This window comes from Phoca vitulina, unplaced genomic scaffold (assembly GCF_004348235.1).
Source record: "Phoca vitulina isolate PV1807 unplaced genomic scaffold, GSC_HSeal_1.0 scaffold75, whole genome shotgun sequence".
In the NCBI taxonomy this organism is placed as follows: domain Eukaryota; kingdom Metazoa; phylum Chordata; class Mammalia; order Carnivora; family Phocidae; genus Phoca; species Phoca vitulina.
This window is the reverse complement of record NW_022589778.1, coordinates 3,255,043-3,267,422: the sequence shown is the minus strand read 5'-3', so window position 1 is coordinate 3,267,422 and position 12,380 is coordinate 3,255,043. Positions and strand designations below refer to the sequence as shown.

The window sequence follows — 12,380 nt, the reverse complement described above, 5'->3', positions numbered from 1 at the left end:
AGTTTCCCCCATGTCTTTTCATGGCTTGATAGCTCCTTTTGGTGCTGAATAATATTCCATTGTATGGAGGTACCCTAGGTTATTCATCCATCTACTTACTGAAGGATATCTTGGTTGCTTCCCAGTTTTGGCAATTGTGAACAAAGCTGCTATTAACATCCATGTACAGGTTTTGTGTAGACATAAGTTTTCAACTTCCCTGGGTAAATAGTAAGATGTGTGATTGCTGGATCATATGAATAAGAGTATGTTTAGTTCCTAAGAACTGAAATCAGGATCTTGAAGAGATACTTGCACTCCCATGTTCATTGCAGCATTGCTTACAATAGTCAAGAGGTGGATACAATTTAAATGTCCACTAATGGATGAATGGATAAAGAAAACATGGTATATGCAGACAGTGGAATATTAATCAGCCATAAAAAAGAAATCCTATTAGTACAGATGAGCCTTGAGGACATTATGCCAAGTGAAATAAGGCAATCACAGGACACATACTGCATGATTCCGCTTTTATAAGGTATCTAAAATAGTCAAACTCAAAAAAACAAACAAAAAAGAAGAATGATGATTGCCAGGTATGGGGGGAAGGAGAAATGGAGAGTAGCTATTCAAAGGATATAGAGTTCCAGTCATGCAAGATGAGAAAGTCCTATGGATATGATGTACAACATTGTGCTTACAGTTAACAATAGTGTAATATACACTTTAACATTTGTTTAGAGAGTAGATTTCATGTTATGTGATTTTTTACAATGAAAACAATTCTATCCCAATGCAGAGGATAAGTAGCACTGCTAGAAACAGTTTTCACACATGTGAATTTAAAGAACATATCAATGTAGCATAGTGTATTGAACACATTCGTTCATTAAAATCCTTTCCAGATTTATAATCACAAGTAGCAGGCTTAGAAACACTTTTCCATTCATGTAAGAAAAAAGAATTAAAAGAATAAAAGAACTAAGTATTTGTCATAACAAATTAGAAAGAACAATAATGTGAAATAAAAGAAATCAGAAGCGAGAAGGGGCGCATGCTGCTCCGGGGAGTCTGTGGTTCATTCCACAGGCCAGGAGGACCCGGCAAAGGGTTCTAAGGAAGGCGGTGACAAAAGGAAAGAGGTGTTTTCATACGATTAGTCTGAAAACACTGCACCAAATAACAGAGAAAGAGAGAGTTGTGGGACAGGGCACCAATTAAAAGATTTTGGCACCAGGGCATGTAGGTGGCTCAGTCGTTAAGCAGCTGCCTTCGGCTCAGGTCATGATCCCAGGGTCCTGGGATCGAGCCCCGCATCGGGCTCCCTGCTCAGCAGGAAGCCTGCTTCTCCCTCTCCCACTCCCCCTGCTTGTGTTCCCTCTCTCTCTGTGTCTCTCTGTCAAAAAATAAATAAAATCTTAAAAAAAAAAAAAAAAGATTTTGGCACCAATTTAACTGGCAAAGATGTAGCACCTGGACCAGAGCCATACTGGTAATAACTTAAAGAGAAATGGACACAAGAGAGGTTTTCAAAGGGGCATCAACAAATTTAGCGGCTAAATGGATGTAGCAAATGAAGAAATAGGTAAAGAAAAGGATGATTCGGAAATGTCAAGCCCAGGTGAAAGCATAGCAAGCTCTCGGAAAGAAGTGTGGATAATTAGATCTGATTTATTTTGACAAAAAGAATGGCTAATTCAATAGCATTGCTAAGGGTGGCTGGAAGAGATTTTTTAGTACTGATTCACATTCCATTCCCAGAAGAAAAAAAAAAAAAAAAAACTTGAAGTCTAATATCAGTGTATCATATGTTTGGTGTTTAAATGTAGTGTCAAGATACTTTTTTTCTATACCCCCTATCAAGTGCTTCCCTCTAAGCCACACACATAGAAGTTACAGGCCACCTCTGGACTAAGTTCAAATGATAGAACACAAAGTAGAAATGCTCAGCAAGGTGTTTAAGATGCCAAAATGAACCTCGAAGGGCTGAAGGCTTAGTAAAGATTCTAGGCTGGAAGGACGCCTGGGTGGCTCAGTCGTTAAGCGGCTGCCTTAGCCTCAGGTCATGATCCCAGGGTCCTGGGATCCAGCCCTGAATCGAGCTCTCTGCTCAGCAGGGACTCTGCTTCTCCCTCTCCCACTCCACCTGCTTGTGTTCCCTCTCTCGCTCTCGCTCTGTCAAATAAATAAATAAAGTCTTTAAAAAAAAGATTCTAGGCTGGAGATACAAACTTGCTATTGTCTGTATGCTCTCAGGCAAGGTTCTCATCCTTCTTGGACCTTGGTCCCCTTGTCTGCAGAATGTCTAAACTCCTATTGTACTAGAGGAATGTGAAGTTCAGCCTCATTTCCATAGGTAGAGCAATTAATATTCAGAATATACCTTGGGGTGTTTATATGAAACTTGTTTTAATATCCCTGATATTAAAAGTCCCCTGATGGGTAAAACTATCTTAAGAATAATTATTAGCCTTTTACAATTTTTGCCATCTTTCATGGTGGCACTTATTTAGCAGTCACAGGTCAGGTAGTGACACTTTATTTACAGTGTTTAATCCTTAGAGCATTATAGCAAAGTGCTTATTAATTACTCTCATTTTACCAATAAGGCAATTGAGGCTCAGGTTAAAGATTTTGCCAGAGATCGTTCAACTGATAAGAAATAGAATCAGAATACCCAAGTCTACAGACTATAAACCTATGCCTATCATCTTTCCACTCAATTGTGGCTTATTTACAACATTCAAATCTTATATGAGAAACAGAGTTGCACATAACATACTGCTGCCATTCAAAACAATGAGTCCAAAATCCAAAGCATCTTCCATTCAATTATTTCTAATACCTTAAGTACCACCTGTTTATATTTTAGCCACTTATAATAAAAATCACTTGAAAATGCACCAACATTTCCACGACTTCTTCAATAGAATACATAATTCAAAATATAACCCTTTCTCGGTGATTTGGTCTCATTCCTGTTAACGTGCATTACTAAATAACGTAAGTGTTTTGCTTTGCATATCTTCTACAATGCTTTATATTTTCTGGGCTTCCATTAAGTAAATTAGAGTTCTTCTTCTGTAGATAGCTGTCATTTTTTTTCCCTCTCATACTAGTATGTTCCATTGTTTCTAATCTGCTGTTTTGTTTTGACTCAAAATGGTAAGAACCTCATGAGTGCTTTAGGATGATTTTAGTCTCCCACGAAATAAATCATTTGGACTGTTAAACATCACTGTTGCTCTAGGGGAACTTTTAGGACTACATTGCTCAAGGGCTAAGTCTTTTGGAGTTTTGGTGTATTGCCAGGCAGTCCAGATTATAGAATTCAAGAAATTGGAATAAATGTGGGCTTATCTGGCTGATATCAATATTTAATAGGGTCAGATTTAATGTTATTACATATACCATGAGTCTCTAGGATATACATTTAAAGAGAAAAAGGGAGTCAATTGTTTGGAAAATATCAACTAGCAAGGATGGGGAAAGGGAGAGTATAGTTTGGAAAAGGATATCCAGTATAGCTATTCTTTTTTTTGTTTTGTTTTAAGATTTATTTATTTGAGAGAGCGAGAATGAGAGAGAGAGAGAGAGAGAGCACATGAGAAGGGGGAGGGTCAGAGGGAGAAGCAGGCTCCTCGCTGAGCAGGGAGCCCGATGCGGGACTCCATCCCGGGACTCCAGGATCATGACCTGAGCTGAAGGCAGTCGCTCAACCAACTGAGCCACCCAGGCGCCCCAGTATAGCTATTCTTAAAAACAAAACAAAACAAAACAAAACAAAAAAAAAACCAGGGCACCTGGGTGGCTCAGTCATAAAGCGTCTGCCTTCGGCTCAGGTCATGATCCCAGGGTCCTGGGATCGAGCCCCAGGTCGGGCTCCCTGCTCCGCGGGAAGCCTGCTTCCCCCTCTCCCACTCCCTCAGCTTGTGTTCCCTCTCTCACTGTGTCTCTCTCTGTCAAATAAATAAATAAAATCTTTTAAAAAAAAATACCCAAACTCCAGAAAAATACAAAACAGTACAATTACTCTGACCCATATGGGTCCACAGAAGAAAACAAAAATGTATTCTGAGAGGATTTGGTCCAAACATTGTTAGTATATAATGCACTTTTTAAGAGACCATCCAGTTTTGCTCAAAGCCCTAGGTAGTGATAGGAAATAAAGAAATACCATCTCCTACCCTATTGAAAAAGAAGGACATGAGGAATAGGCAGACAGCAAAGATTCTATTCAATGAGGCTGGGTTGGATGGTTTAGGGCAGGGAAACTGGAAGATTAATCGGAAATTAAAGTAGAACCCTGCCATGTTGACCAGGTGGCTCATTAAGCTAGAACAATAGCAATAACTGGTTCAAGGCCTTGATGGGTAGGATGGATAGCAAACCTAAACCCACAAAATACTACAGCCTTCTCTCTCAGTGGGAATGGATCTTGCTAGGTTAATCTGCGTTCAGCAAGTGGGTGGCATAAATCTCCAAATTTAACTCTGTTTCAGTATAGAAGTCTGCAGGTGCTGATAATGTCAAGATGATCCACTTAAAATAAGATGGCAATTCCTTTGGTGCTTAAAATGCTTCAGTTTCTGCATACTGCCTTCAGAATTAAGTCCACGCTCCTAAAAAGACATCAAAGCCTCGTTCATACCTACATCTCTAGCCTTAACATGACCACTTTTTACAACCCATTCTACATTGGTGAACTTCCAAATGTCTTTCTTAATCTGGCCATATTTTCCTGCCTCCAGGCTTGCATACCTGCTATTCCCTCAGTCTGAAGGACCCTTAGCATTTCTCTTCCCTTGGATAATTCAGTTTAAGTAATATATTTTCCCTTAATCCCCACAGACCAGAATGTTTCATTGCTATGCATATACCATTTTTGTGATCCTGTTAGCAGAATCTTTGCACAGCATATTCTCTAGTCTTCTGTTTTACTGGCTGAACTGTAAACTCCAAATGAGCAGAAACTTTATCTATGTGGCTAATATTTCATCTTCTAAGCTTAGCACAGGGCCTGGAACAGAGTAACTTTTTAATAAACATTTCTTGCTTACTTAATACCAATAATGGGATGAACAGTTGAAAGGAGGGTAGACAGGTAAAAATACAGACTCTTTTTTTGGCTCTTTAGAGTTGCCAGAGAAACAAACTCCACTTGTTATTGTTAAGAACAAACTTTTGATTTTTTTCCTCAAGTCCTACTACTATTCTAAAAAATGGATCATTTTCCCTTTATGTTTTCCCACTGTGTATAGCATGCAGCAATTTATGAAAACCAAGAACAATGTATTTACAGAATAAAACAATTTTAACATCAACAAGAACTATATCCTCTTGTTGTTCAAAAAGGATGTCACATTTCAATATAATTGCTTAGCATTTTCAGTGAGCTATTTATAATCAATGGGGCAACTTAAAGCAAATGTATTTGCAACGGCTGTTGTGGTGTTATAACTGAGCACCACTTAAAAATACATCATAAATCCTTTGTGAAGTATTTCTCCATTGCATTAATGTATTCTATATATAGCCTGTTTCTAAATATGTTCATTCTTCAGAACAGTTTTTAAAATTAAAAAAAAAAAACAAAAACCTTCCAATAAGACTGTTGTCAAAGCTTGTGGAGTCTAGATAAGAATTTTTAAAGTGTTTTAAACCCTTCCTATCTTGCCGCACTAAACTGTCCCTGAACTCCTTTAAAAACTTCCACACAGAAACATAGTTAGGCAAAATCTCCCTTTCAGCCTAGGGCATGCTATTGGTTACTCTAAAAGCCCCAGGAAGATGATAATCCTCCATATACAAAGAAAAAGATTATGACTGGCAAGACTACCTCGGTATTAGTGCTTATAGGGCCATGTAAAACATGGGATTTTAAGCACTTCAGACTCAGGAGGACTTTTCCCCAAGAAACCTCTTTCTTTTCTTCAGATCTCTGTCTCTAAAGAGTTAGAACAAACTGAAAGGGTTAGTTATGTCAATTAAGCACAGTACTTTTATGTCAAGATGAAACTAATAAAGAAATGGAGAAAGATGGTATGCACATGACATTTACTAATGAACTATGGTGGCAGGCCTATGTTACATGTTTTCTAGTTAATTGGGAACCACTGCCTTATTCTAAGAGATGGGAATACCAAGACACAGGGAATTTGAGAAACTTGTCTAAGATCACAACACTAGAACTTTTGTACAGTTTGGACTCAAAATCAGGTTTGAAGATATAGCATGCTAGAGTAAGAGTTACTGAGGTTACTGTCTAATTGTGACCAACTATAAAATATATAAAATATGTACAACAACTGTCTTCAGTCACTGAACCACAAGTGGGTCAGAGATATTACTCTCAAGAGATGAGAACCATACAGTGAGCTCTACATTCACGCTGAATTTGGGGCACTTTCTAAATAGCATCACAGGGAAATAGAAAACAAACAGAACCACAATCTCACCAGGAAAAGGGAACAAAAATCACAATATAGAGATGCTGAGGTGGCTTAAAGTTATGTAAGGGTACCAGAGAGGAAAGAGCTAAGAAGTAAAGGAACCACAGAATTTTGTCCAAGAGTTACCTTAAGTCTTTGGCCAAATACTAAGCTACATATGCTGAAAACAAGACTCCACAAGGCTTGGCAGAGAACAGCTCCTTGAGAGTGTGAGCTGATGTAAGATTTGGAGGGTACATAGTGCTACAAGATAGAAGAATGAGAAACCAGGCAGAAATACTGGGAAAAAACCAAGGTATTTAGTTAAGATCCCAGAAAGGCCACAGTATAATAATAGGTCTAGAGTAGTCCTCAAGTAAACACTTCATTAAACCTGCTTCAACAAATTCTAAAATCCCCACAAAGCATGAGTCTAACCACCAAAAAATTAACTGATCCCCAGAACAAGGCTCAATTCCTTTAAAGGAAGATAAGCAAACCTAGTCTTATAACAATGTAGCATCCATAATGACCAGTATACAATAAAAAAAAAAAAAAAGAATGTTGCTAAAAAGCAGGAAAATGTAACACATAACCAGTAGGGGAAAAAAAAAAAACAGTCAATAGAAACAGATCAAGAGACAACAAAGATGTTGGACTTAGAAGGAACAGAGAAGTGCTATTATAGATATACTCAAAACACTAAAAGAATTGATGAATATTATCAGTGAACAGGGGATCCTAACAAAGAAAAATTTATGAAGAAGTGAATGGAATTCTCAATGTGAAAAATGCAATATCTAATATTCACTGAATGGGTTTAACAGCAGACTAAAGAAAAATAATGAACCTTAAGACAGGTTAGTGAACATTAAACTAAAGCACACAGAGCAAAAAAAAAGATTAAACAATCAACAACAAAAACAGAACCGAGTGTCTGTGATCTTTGTGACAATGTCAAGTGATCTAACCTACACATGAGTGAAACCCCAGGAAGTGAAAGAAAAAGACTGGGCCAGGAAAAAAATTTTTGAAGAAATAACTGCTAAAAATTTTTCAAATTTAATGAAAAGATATCAAGCTACAGACTCAAGAAAGTTCACAAATGTGAAGCAAGATAAACACAGACTAGATTATTCTAGTCAAATCACTGAAGATCAAAGTTAAAGCTAAGGAGAAAATCTTAAAAGTACTCAATAAAAGACACACTTTACATACAGGGGAACAAACAAGTATTATCACTGACTTCTGATCAGAAACAATGTAAATTAAAAGATAATAAAACAAAAGATTAAAGTACTGAAAAAAAATCTCAATCTGAAAAAAATATCCTTCAAAGATGAAAGCAAAACAAAAACATTTTTAGATAAATAGGAGATGTTTATTTGCAGATAAACAGCCGAGCAAATTCATCACCAGCAATCCTGCATCATTACAAATGCCCAAGAATATGCTTCAGGCTGAAGGCAAATGATACCAGATGAAAACTTAGAACTACACAAAAGAATGAAGAACAGAAAAAGGATCACCATATGAGCAATTTTAAACACTGCTTTCTCATTTCTTAACGCCTTTATAAAACAACTAAGGAGATACACGTACATCTCACTCCTAGCCATGTCTCCATCTGGATCCACCCGTGCCCTGTGGAGGTAGATGTGGCTCTACCCCAAGGGGATGGCTGTTGAAATAAAGAGTATGATGACTACAGATAAAAGAAAGCAGTATAACATAAAAACAGAATCATGGGGGAGGGCAGTAAGCAAATGATCCGCTCCCCACTACCAGGTCTGTGGCTTACAGGAGACAGAGCTGTCTTGAAAAAAGAAAGCCATGGATATTTACGTTACTGCACCACATCACCCAAAGCAGTAGTTTAATCATATGTTCAATACCTTAATAGTGGGCCTGCATTAACAACTATACAAGGGAAGGAATGATGTATTCCAGAATGCACAAACGTTTGAAACCATCTTTACACAGGTCAGCAAAAAGGAGAAGTGACTGATGTAAATAACCAGGTCCCCATGGTTCCTGTGGGCAGTGCATCCAGGAGCCTTTCCTTCTACCACTTACTGTCCTGCTACTGAGCAACATGCAACAGGCTGTGAAAAGCATGCCACATGTGGCTGGGTCACCAAGAGAAAAAGTACAAGCATACAGAGACCTCAGAGCTGACCAGGCAACTTTGCTTGAATTTTGTAAAGACCTTTGTCTTTGATCATGAGAATCTGCAGCCAAGCTTGAAGGCTGCCACCCATCATGCATTTTACTTATAGCTCTGTTCCACTTCAAAAGCACAGGAAAGACCAACTGCCCATTTTGGAAAAAGTCACTTATTTGTCAAATAGAGGGTGACAGGTATATACAGTGTCATGCCAGTTCGGCACCCAAAGGACATACCCAAGTGCGTGGCCTCTGTAGTGACTTGGGAATACTAGAGGTGAATTATGATAGCAAATCGGTACGGATATGTTTGGGCACACATGTATAATTTGTTAGTAGCTATCAAAATGTAAAGTGTGCATATCCCTTGAACCCTGTCTAACTTCTAGGAATCTTTTAATAGAAATATTAGTGCAAGTAAGCAGAATATAAGTGTATGTGAGTAATTATTGTAATAATACTCTCTCTGGCATTGAAACTGTTCGCACAAACCAGAAATTATCATTTGGCAAGTGTACTTTAGAGAAATTCCTGCAACAAATGTGAGATTACACTTGCTAATCTCAAAGTTTCTTCCAATTATAAGCTCCCCATTTGTTCAGTTATAGCAAGAATGGGGAGCAGCAGCAGGGAACTCCACAGTCCCAGAACCAGGTACCGTGAGCATGACAGCAGCCAAGTCTGCAGACCCAGAACAGATAAATTCAGGAGCAATGGCATGAGCAGCTACTGAGGGTTCGGCAGGAAACAGACCCACCATGGCCCTGGTGCGTGCTGTCAACATTTCCCCATGTTAATGGTGGGTACTGCAAGCATATTCTTGGCAGGAACTTCCAGCATGTCGGTGGAGCTTCCATTCTTTCTCCAAAGGGCGCATAGGTATGAGTGCAAAACTATAAAACGTACTGCAGAAACAGTTAAAAGTTCTCTAGCAGGACCGCTTATCTCAACCTTGCAGAGCAAAGACTTAATGACTTAATGGAGTGGGAACCATAAAGACTGCCAGCCCAGTGCTTAAGCCTATAAGGAAGGAAGGAAAAAAGAAAAAAGAAAGACAGAACTCCAAACACAAGGAATTCTCTTTACCACAGGAGGGGTGAAAGTCACTGCAGGACAGGTGAGGACAAGTCAATCTGAAAATCATCCTCCAGCTTCTCCTTAGGTAGCCATGGAACTCCTAGAGAAGACTAAAAGGAAAAAGGCAGTACAGCCCGGGGCCAGCAGATACAGCTCCTCTCCTTGCAAAAGAACCAGCCACACACCCACCACAAAGGAGTTTAGGACATCTCACAAACTGGGAAAAAGCCAGTCTACAACCAGTTCATGTTATTCAAGTAAGTGACCTAGTGGGATAGGATCTTTCTTGAGGAAATCTTTAGGCCAACCCTACCCGAAAATCATTGATTACAACACATGGTGGAGAAGTATACATTGTGTCTAAGACTGTGAGGGGAACAACATGGAGGCCGTCATGAAGACAAGAGAGGTAAAGGCTGAAATCCCTGGTCACATAAGATCTTAGACCAAGGAAACAGTAACCTTTGAAGCCTGTTAAATAGAAAACAATGCAGAAAGTTGTAATGAAGACTAAGTTTCAGATATGTATCCCAAGAGCCAATTCCAGGTTTCCTTGCACAGTTTAAATTTCCGAAAAATGAAATGTTCTCTTCTGTTTGAATTTTTATGTCCCAAAGATGAGTAGTGGCTTCACAGCATATTTTGTGATTTCAACTAACTGCAGCTTGAGACACCATTCCTAAGTGCATCCCCACTTCACCCATGCCCAACAGACACAATATCAGGGATTTACCGTGCCTTATTTTCATTTTGGCTTTGGTTCTCCAAATATATGACTTTGAAAAGACACAGATTTCAGGCTAGGAAAAAGCATCATCTCTGTTTTCATCTTCGTCTTCCTCTTCCTAAAGATCCCTGAGCATAGATGTTTAGTCCTACCCACAGACCAAGCTAGGAAAACACTTATGTCCCCAAAGAAGATATTCAGGGGAGGATGGGGGGTTGGCTCTTCAGCAGGGTTTTTTTTTTTTTTTGGCAATCAGAGTACTCAGCTCTATCATTTAGACCTAACAAACCCATCCCTAGACATATAATCAAGGGAAACTCATATGTTCTAGGAGACAAAAAGTGTTTACAGCAAAATTATCTATAATACCAAATCACTATAAACAACCCCAAATTCTATCAAGAGGAGCATGGATAAATGTGGGTACATGTATGCAGTGGGACAGTATACAACAATAAAAATGAGTAGCAGATAGCAGCATAAGCATGGATGGGACTAATCATGTGGAGTTAAAAAAGCAAATCACAAAATACATATAATATTGTTACATTCATAGAACAGTTCAAGACCAAGACCAATAAATTTTGATTATATATTTATTAAGACTGAAAAATACAAGAGGATGAGCAACATAAAACTCAGTTGCTATTTCTTAAATGAAAACAAGGAGATGTGATCAGACAGGTATACACAGGGTTTCAACAGTACTGAGAATTGGTCTATTTTTTAAGCAAGGTGATAGGCCTACAGGAGTTCACATTTGTATTATTTCACATTTTAATATCTCTGAAACCAGGGTGGCCTTAAGATTGCTGCCAACCAGGCGGCAGCTAGGATGTAGTTATTACCTTAGAAATACTTCACGCAATTTCCTTTGCTTATGTTTTCCTCTCATCTTTTCAGAAGAGGTGATACGTATTCAAAATCTGTCTGAAATATGTTTTAATAAATATAAAATAAAAAAGCCTAAGTGACAAAAAAAGGACTACTTAAAGCCAAAATAATAATAAAATTTTTGTAGGGTTTAATACACATGTAGAAGCAGAATATAGGACAACAACAGCACAGATAATGGGATGGGTGAAAGAAAGTACACCACTGTATGGCTTTTACATTATACTTGAAGCAGTAGCCTGTTAATTCAAAGTAGACTGAAATAAGTTAAGAAATCATAATATAAATCCAGAAACCACCCTTAAATACACACGCACACAAATTGGCAACAGAAGAGACACATGGCTCAGCACACTGATATTAATGGACTCTGAATAAGCAAAGTTGTCTTGGTACAGTGGCTCAGTGTGTGCACCCATGGGAGCTGGAATATGTGACAAAGTTAAAGGAAATCACACATACTTATTCAGCTTGAATACAAAAGTTTTTCGTTATGATCAAATTGGTGAGCTGTCATGCATTTGTATTATAGTGACACCAACGATGTTTCCAGGTGTTTGCATTGTTTTTAGTAATTACCATTTCTTGTTCTAAGTCTCAACTGTAAGTGAGCCACAGAATCCATTTTGCAGGCTTGCCTATGTTACTTCCTGATAAAACATTAGATGTTGAAGTGGAAAATCTGCTACTGTTTTATTTAGCTGTAGCTTTGTGCCCAATATTTCCCTAAATAGGATGATGAAAGCCAGTATGATTCAGTGGGGAAAAAAGCTTGGAATTTGGAGTCTAATCTGAAAATCCTCCACTTACATTTGTAAGAAATTTGGCAAGTTACTTAGTCTTTATCTATTCTAGTTCATGCTTAATATAGGAAAAATAAGATCTAAGATCTATCACAGAGAAGGATCAATCTAGAGCACTACCAGCACACTGGCCAAGCCTTAGTCTCCCATTAGGGAGGAGAAAAAGAGTTAATATTCTGTGTGTTATAGAGATGCGCCCTTTTCCCTCAGAGACAGGAAAGAAGTAAATTCACCAAAGCCCAAGTTTTCACATTGTTTCAGGTTTAAAAAGTAAAAATAAAAAAATAGGTTAGAATATAG

General features: G+C 38.2%; 1 pseudogene; it reads left to right on the top strand.

The window, feature by feature from the left end:
- The first annotated feature begins 1,542 nt into the window (after positions 1–1,542).
- On the top strand, positions 1,543–10,054 carry LOC116625249 (annotated as a pseudogene).
- The last annotated feature ends 2,326 nt before the right edge of the window (positions 10,055–12,380 follow it).